Below are 8532 nucleotides of genomic sequence, written 5' to 3'. Positions count from 1 at the left end.
AAAAAAAAAAAAAAAAAGTATATGTATAATGTATTTATCATCAGTGAACTGAACACTTAACAATGGTAAAGATGGTAAATTATATTTTTGACCTCAACTAAAAATATTAAAAATTAAATTAAAATAGATCTTTCCATGAAAAAGTAAAAAAAAAAAAAAAAAAAAAATTCCCAGTGGAGATGATGATGCTAAAAAAAGAGTGAATTATACAAAGCAGCAGTGTATCTACCCTTCCATCTAAGTGGCTTGTTTCTGTGTCCCATGTTATTATTATACACTGTATATTATATATGGTATATATTATACACTATACATTAATATATCCTATATAATTGTATATTATGTATAATATATACTATGCAGTATATAATAATGTAGGACATTATGGACATTATACCATATATTTATATTATACTATATATATTATACTATACATATACTATATATGTAGTATAATGACCATATATAATGTAATGTCCAAAATGTCCCACATTACTAAAAATGGGAACACTTCTGAGCTCCTGTTGCATGCCCAGCCTCCTTTTTCTCTTGTCGCTCAGGCTGGAGTGCAATGGTACAATCTTGGCTCACTACAACCCCTGCCTCCCAGGTTCAAGTGATCCTCCTGTCTCAGCCTCCCGAGTAGCTGGGATTACAGGCATGTGCCACTATGCGCAGCAAATTTTTGTATTTTTAGTTGAGATGAGGTTTTGCCATGTTGGCCAGGCTGGTGTCGAACTCCTGACCTCAGGTAATGTGCCCACCTCAGCCTCCCAAAGTGCGGGGATTACAGGCATGAGCCGCCGTGCCTGGCCCCAATCTCCTTTTTCTAGCACACTTCCTTCTGCCTTCAGAGCTCTGTCCCTTTCACCTCTGTGTCTCCTAACTACTGAAGTCAATTGGTCGTATTTGCAGATGGATAGGTTATAATTAAATTAGAGCTCATTCACACCAAAGCCCTCCCTGGGATTAAACCAGCATTTTCTATGCAGTGATCATCATTCTATCCCGTTTTCCATTCTTGTCATACTTTCAGCATCACCTGTCTCCAAACTCTTGTCAAATATTTGCAGCTGCTCACTAGAAGCAACCACCAGGGTATCAGTCAGACACCTATCCTCAGTGTGGCCAAATCGCTCCTCCCTCCAAGACAGCCTGCAGTCCCTCCTGAACTGTGTGTTGTTAATGCTGTCACATAAACTACAGTGTTCTCTCCTCTCCTCTTATCTCCTCTCTTCTCCTCTCCTCTCCTCTCCTCTCTCCTCTCCTCTCCTGTCCTGTCCTTTTCTATCCTTTCCTTCTCTTTTCTTTTCTTGTCTTGTCTTTACTTTTACTTTTATTTTACTTTCATTTTTACTTTTACTTTACTTCTTTCTTAGGTTTTACCATGTTGGCCAAGCTGGTCTCAAACTCCTGACCTCAAGTGATCCACCCGCCTCAGCCTCCCAAAATGCTGGGATTACAGGTGTGAGCCGCTGTGCCCAGCCCTCCAGCGTTGTCTTTCAAATCGTCCCTCTCCCAGACTCTGACATCTGAGCTCTCCCTGAGCACCATCCACTCTCTCTCTGAAAAGTCTCTCAAGCCCTTCTTTCCACAGTGTCCTCTGCCACCATGCTGGCTTAGCTCTGAGCTCATCATCTTCCCCTCAGACTCTGTGACAGCCTCTCATCTCTTGTCACTCCAGCAGTAGCCGCCCTGATGCCTGAGCTCTTAGTCTAAAAATCTCACCCTTAAAAACACATATTTTAAAACCACTGGGAGCTCCCTGTGGCCTACATGAAAGGGTCACACACTTTAAAAAGAAAAGTCCAGAGTATAAATATTTTAGTGTTTGTGGGCCACACAGTTCCTATCACAATTATTCCATCCTGCTGGTGTAGCACAAAATCAGGAGATAATAGACAACCGGTGGAGACATATAGAAACAAATGAGCATGGTTGTGTTCCGATAAAACTTTATTTGTGAAAAAAGGTGGTGAGCTAGGCTTGGCTACAGGCCATCCTTTGCCAACCCCTGGCCTGCAGGGTGGAACCCAGATGGCTCTGAAGGCCTGTTGCAATACTGCCTGTCTTAGTCTGTTTTGCATTGCTATAAAGGAATACCTGAAGCTAGATACTTTATATAGAAAAGAGGCTTATTTGGCTCATGGTTTTGCAGCCTGTATAAGAAGCATGGCACCAGCAATTGCTTGAGTGCTGGTGAGGACCTCAGGATGCTTCCACCCATGGAGAAAGGCAAAGGGGAGCCAGTGTGTGCAAAGATCCCACAGTAAGAGAGGAAGCAAGAGAGAGAGAGGGAGGTGCCAGGTTCTTTTAACCAACTCTTGCAGGAACTAATTGAGGACTCATGCGACCCCTCCCGCTCCTCCCAGAGAGAGTATTGATCTGTTCATGAAGGATCTGCCCCCGTGGCTCACAGGCCTCCTATTAGGCTCCACTTCCAACAGTGGAGATCAAATTTCAACAGTGGAAACATCCAAAGTATAGCATCACCCTAGTGCAATTCTCCACTCTCATTTCTCAGTGTTTCCCGTTTCTCCACCCACCAGGCAGCCAGAATTGTAGACATGCTCGTGTCTTGCCACATTTTCCCACCCCTGCCCGTTTGCCCTTCTCTTGATAGACTTGAGATTTAAAAGATTCAAGCATAACCCCAACAACCCTTCCTCAGAGTTGTCCCTTCAACATATCGACTTCCGTGGGATTTTGTGCAGACTTGGATTATAGCACTTGTCATTCTTGCTTATGAACATCTGGTCACCTCTCTGTCTCTTCAACTGTAATACAGATTTCTTGCAGCCTGGAAAGTTTCTTTTGCTACTTATCTATCCTAGCACAGCAACTGACATATAACTAAATAGCAACTCTTTGCAGAATGAATGGCTTATTAATCATCTGTAATTATTCATTTTTTACCTTTCTTTGAGAAGGTGAAAACCCTTCTAAATCTCTTTGTCATAGGCTCAGTCTCTGCCCAATTTCTTTCTTTGCATAAATAACTCTAGTTTTGTATCTTACATTTTCTGGTGCATTTCCATTGCTTTTAAATAATTGTCTTGCCTAGCCTTGCTGAACCGCATCTTTCTCCAGTCTTGCAATGTCTCAGTGCCATGTATCCTCACAAAGCATCTTCTTTGTTAGTAGAGCCATCACTTTATGCAGTGAAGACCCACAATCTTCCTGAAGATATATTTCTGTGGAGAACAAGCAGATTTTGCATCGTGCACATACTGAGATAGGAAAAATTGTTGTCTTCATTACCAGTGTGAGGTGGCAAATTAGTACTGTAAATTTCACCTGATTCTTCAAAGCCAAACATCAACCAACTAATATCGATGCTGGCTGCTGTCTGGACTTTATCTGTTGCCTGAGAAATGAGTCTGCGCCCCGCGGTAGCTGTGCTTTTGCCGTTGTTCCTGCCTGGAATGGGCTGTGTCATTAGGAAGCATCGTGGAGCTGAGGCCTGATTGTCAGAGAGCGCTAGGTCTCAATGCAGACATTTTTTTTTTTTTTTTTTTTTTAAGAAAAAAGAAAGTCTGGCACAGTGGCTCGTGCCTGTTATCCCAGCACTTTGGGAGGCTGAGGCAGGTGGATCACCTGAGGTCAGGAGTTCGAGACCAGCCTGGCTGACATAGTGAAACCCCGTCTCTACAGAAACTACAAAAATCAGCCATCATGGTGGTGAGTGTCTGTAATCTCAGCTACTCATGAGGCTGAGGCAGGAAAATCACTTGAACCAGGGAGGCAGAGGTTGCAGTGAGCCGAGCTCATGCCACTGCACTCCAGCCTGGGTGACACAGCGAGATCATATCTCCAACATAAAAAGAAAGAAAGAAAGAAAAAAGAGTTACCAGCTCATGCCTGTAATCCCAGCACTTTGGGAGGCTGAGGCAGAAGGATTGCTTGAGGCTGGGAGTTCAAGACCAGCCTGGGCAATACAGTGAGACCCTGTCTCTACAAAAAAATTAAAAATAAAAATTAGTCAAGCATAGTGGTGTGTACTCAAGAGGCCAAGGCAGGAAGATCCCTTGAGCCCAGGAGCTCAAGGCTGCGGTGAGCTATCATGGCACCACTGCACTTCAGCCTGGGCAATAGAGCAAGACTGTCTCAGGGAAAAAAAAAAAAAAGTTACCAGCATAATGAGAAGTAAATCTCTTGGGCTGAATAACAGGATTATTTCTTTCCAAGTCCTTGCTTGGCTCAAGATTCTCTGCTTTCCTTTAGGGAGGAGGGGCTCAGATCCCTGTGGGAACGCCGACTTTGATTCTGGGCGACTCCATATGCGTGTGGAGACTGGAGTCCTTCTTTCAGATGATGCGTCTTGCCACATGTCCTTTCATACAGCACACAATGACAGTTGGACGGGTTCCTATCACCATTGCAGACAGCACTTCTGTGGCCCACAAAGACGTCTTGGAGGTGGCTAAAATTGGCATACTACTGTCTAACGTGCACGTGTTGCATGAGATGGAGGAGTAAAATTTAATTAAAGACCAAAGATACAGCATGCTCACGGAGCCCTGAAGCACCAGAGACTTTGGCCCAAAGAAAAGGAGTACGTTTCAGTGAAAAGCACACAACATTACTGGCTGTTCTTGAAAACTTGATCTGTGGTCCCCAGTTCCCAAGGATGGGAAAGTGGCCAAAGCCCACTCAACGCTGGGAGCCGTCCTCCTAGAGCCAGAGGGATCCTGCCTGTTCCAATGTGTCCGCGGGTTTTATGGGCATATTTTTCACACCCTGTTCTGCTATTAAAAATAAAATGAGGCACACATCACACGTCTCTCCCAGACTGCAAGACCCATTTCCTTCTAATAAGCCTCTGGTTCGCCTGGGCTTTCCTTACCCTAGAAACATTAAATCTCCAGAGGTGCCTATTATGGATTTCTAGTTTTGTATTTTTTTTTTCCTCTTTCTGCTATTTTGAAAAAAAAAAAAAAGAAGTTAGTGAGGTTTGTCTGCTTCTGCAGACAGACAGACAGACAGACACACACACGCACACAGAGACACACACGAATTCTCTACCTGGGAGCCAGGAGCTCCCTATGCAAATAGAGAATAAAGAAGGACAGATTTGTCTTACTTACCTGCATGCCACACAAAATAGAAGCGTGAGCTGATGTGTGGCCTGCCCTGTCCTGGGCTTGGTTGGAAGAGGCCAGCCTTGCTCCAGACTACAGAGTAAGCCATAGGCATTCAAGGCTTCAAAGGAGCAGGTCCCTTTAGCGGAGGGAAGTTCTGGAGTGACCTCCATCTATAGTGTGACTTGCTAAATCCAGTAGCCCCAAAGGTGGGGCAACCCGGAAGTCCAAAGGCTCAGCTGTCCAGGTCCTCATTTCCAGGCCATGTTCTCAAACACCACCAGCTAGGGCCCGGTGGGGTGTCGTCCAGTGTAAGGATGTAGGTTGATGTTCACCCGTAAGGTCTAGGGCATACAGGGAGACCGCAGGAGCAAGGCCTGCCAATGAAAGGAACCCACCCTGTCCAGCCATATCAGCAGCCCAGCGAGTTCAGGATTGAGTCAGAAGGAAAGGGAAGGGGAGATGCCTTGGGAAGGAGCGGTCCAGAGAACTAAGAGCAAGGCTAACTTACAACTGGCTATCCAGTGACTGTAGCCGCAGACCTTGTCATCCTCTGACATTTCCTACTGTTGTCTCGTATGTCCTGGCTCCCATGTAAAACCCTGCTATAGAGGCTGGAAGGAGATCAGACTTAGCCCAATTTTTCTGATGGGGAAATTGGGGCTGAGGGGGAAGCCTGCACCAGCTTGAAGGGCAGCGCTGGTGCTGGCTGCCTCATGGGCTGACTCTTACTTTGGGAGGCCTGGTCTCTGCATCTTCCCATCCTTGGCAATTGGGATCCGAGCTCAGGCCACATGAGGCTATGTCCTCCACTCCAGTGTCCTTGAGCACAGTGCGCCATGACCTCAAACTGAGCAGTGGCTCCAAGCTCCTTCCAGACGTGTCGGGACTTGGTAGGAAAACATATGGCTGTTCTAGGTCACCTTGAGCATATTTCATTGATGGGAAAAGCTAAAAATGCAGACAAATGCCTTGATTCAGAATTTGGGTTGGACTAAAATTTGTTTCTATACCATTGATGGAAAGAAAGGGGAGGAGGTGTTGAATAGCAGATTAATAGGGTATGTAAGAGAACACAGGCTTCCTGTTCTTCTCTTAACCACTTTAACGATGTCCACAGATTCATAGAAAGAAGGGCTGGAGGACCTGGGGGATCCTTGCAGCCAGCACAGCTCCTTTTACGCATGAACAAACTGAGGCCTCCAGGGTTTGGCCACAGACCTAATTAGCTAATACGCCTGGCTGGAAGCCTAGGGTCCTGGTGCACAGGCTGGTCTCCTCTCTGCTGGAGCCCACAGTTCATCACAGAAAGAATTCAGCATGCTGCACTAGTATTGATAATGAATTTACTACTAATATATGATTCTTATCCATTCAGACTCATCATCCGTTGAATAGCTATCTGTCTAGCGCCTCCTACAGTGTGGGCAGGGAACGCATTAAGATGAAAGAAGGGTAGGAGGTGCTTACCGCTCAGAAAAGAAGCCAATCGTAGTATTTCTAGATGGAGTATGCCGGATGTCACAAGAAAGGAATGAATGACCTACTGTGAACAGTCAGCAGGAAGGGAGATAACTTGGCTATGGTGAGCAAAGACAGTTTTGTGGAATCCATGACCCCTGCTTTGGTGTTTTGCAGTGGGCAAGTCCATGAAAACTTACTCCCAAAGTCCGAGGAAGCTGAGAGGCTGAAGAAAGAGGCTGGCATGTCTAGCTTCTCAGAAAGAAACATTTAATAGGGACTTACCCTATGCCTGTGTCTTGCGGGTTGGTGAGACAAGATGGTGGATCTCCCTGGCCTATCACCTACCAGACCCAGGACTTACATACCATAGGGAAGGAATGTGTAGGACAATTGTAGGGAGAGGCAGGAGTCTGCCTAAGGGCAGGATGTATGGTAAGTACACGGTCTTACACAAGGAACAGTAGATAAAATAGAAAAGGCATTCCCAGAATTAGAGTTTATCAGAAGTCAACAGGGCAGATTAGCATCCAAGATGGAGTCACTTTAGCATCCACACTTGACCTTGAAGGATGGATATAATTTTGGGCAAGGAAAGAAAAAGGGAAGATGTTTCGGGCAAAAACACTGGAAGCAATAGTGTGGCAATCTGAAAAGCAGCCTCCAAAGATATCAAATCCTAATCTCTGAGATTTATAAATGTTACCTTACAGAAAAGTCTTTGAAGATGTGATGAAGTTAAGAATCTTGAGATTGGGAGATTATCTTGGATTATCTGAGTGGTCCCTAAAAGCAAACACAAGTGTCCTTATAAGAGCAGGGCAGAGGGAGATTTATAGACAGAAGAGGAGAAGGTGGAGATTGGAGTGATGGGGCTACAAGCCAAGGAATGCTGGAGCCTCTGGCAGCTGGAAGAGACAAATAGATTTTCCCTTAGAGCCTTCACGAGGAGCACAGCTCTGCTGACATCAGGATTGTGATCTAATGTTGCTGATTTTGGAATTCTGGCCTCCAGACTATGAAACAATAGATTTCTGTTGTCTTAAGTCACCAAGTTTGTGGTAATGACCATGCCAGGGCATGGCACGATATTCAGTGAGGTAATAAGTAAATGAGTCAGAGTCAAGGGGCTTGTATGCATTTGAAGAGCGATAGAAAGTTTCTGCATGCATCTTACCATCCTGAGTGGAGTCAGGCTGAGTGGGAGAACCCCAGTGCCTGGTGGATCATTTTTATTTCTCAGTATTTATTAATACTGTGCTTCTCACATGATAGAAAGTCAATACTAGTTGCGTGGCATGGTGAATAATGACAGCTGACATGTCTGGGCTTGCACTTCGTTTATTGATGAAAAGTCAAAGCTGCTCTAGGTCTGGTGTGCTCAGAAACAATTAATGAACCTTTCATCTTCACACTGTGACCTCCAGTTCCTTGTGTTGTACATCCAATCCAGGACTGACAGCTGCAGTGGCTCTGGAGAAGGGGACTTTGGGTAGAATTTAGAGCAACTCTGGTTTAGGGGAAGAGGAGGGGAGATTGTCTGCCAGGTGAAACAGCCCTTACTGACAGCAGAGTCGAGTTCTCTGCTAGCCCAGGGACAAAGTGATTAAAGGCGTCTTTTGAGTTTTCATGATGCTGTTATTGATCTGAGGTTGTTTATAGCTACAAAACACCTGTAAATTAGGAGAATGAGATACAAACAGCAGGGTACTTAACCCTTCTCCTCCTATGAGGCTGAAAGAGCTTTCTGCACAGCTCCTACAGCTGCAGGGATCTGAAATATGCCTGCAGAGGGGAACTGCATTCTCCTTTCCTCCTGAGGACTGCAGTTAAGAGGCAGCTTTCTCCTCACAGCTGAAACCAAAACCTCATCTTTGCTCAGAAAGTGTCCTTGGTTAACATGATTCTCTGCTGGGACCACCATCTAATGGTGTGCCTCCTACAGAGTTGGAGGATGCTCAGGTCCAGCTGTCTCCTTTCTTCCTTCCTC

At 45.1% G+C, this 8532-nt stretch overlaps 1 protein-coding gene across 2 annotated transcripts in view; it reads left to right on the top strand.

The window, feature by feature from the left end:
- The window catches only part of CALN1 (calneuron 1), a 722396-nt gene that overhangs the window by 362185 nt on the left and 351679 nt on the right, over positions 1–8532 (top strand). The window lies entirely within an intron of this gene.

The sequence above is a fragment of the Mandrillus leucophaeus genome, unplaced genomic scaffold, assembly GCF_000951045.1.
Source record: "Mandrillus leucophaeus isolate KB7577 unplaced genomic scaffold, Mleu.le_1.0 Scaffold42, whole genome shotgun sequence".
Classification (NCBI taxonomy): Eukaryota; Metazoa; Chordata; class Mammalia; order Primates; family Cercopithecidae; genus Mandrillus; species Mandrillus leucophaeus.
Note: the sequence above shows the minus strand (reverse complement) of the source record. Positions and strands in the feature narration are given on the sequence as shown.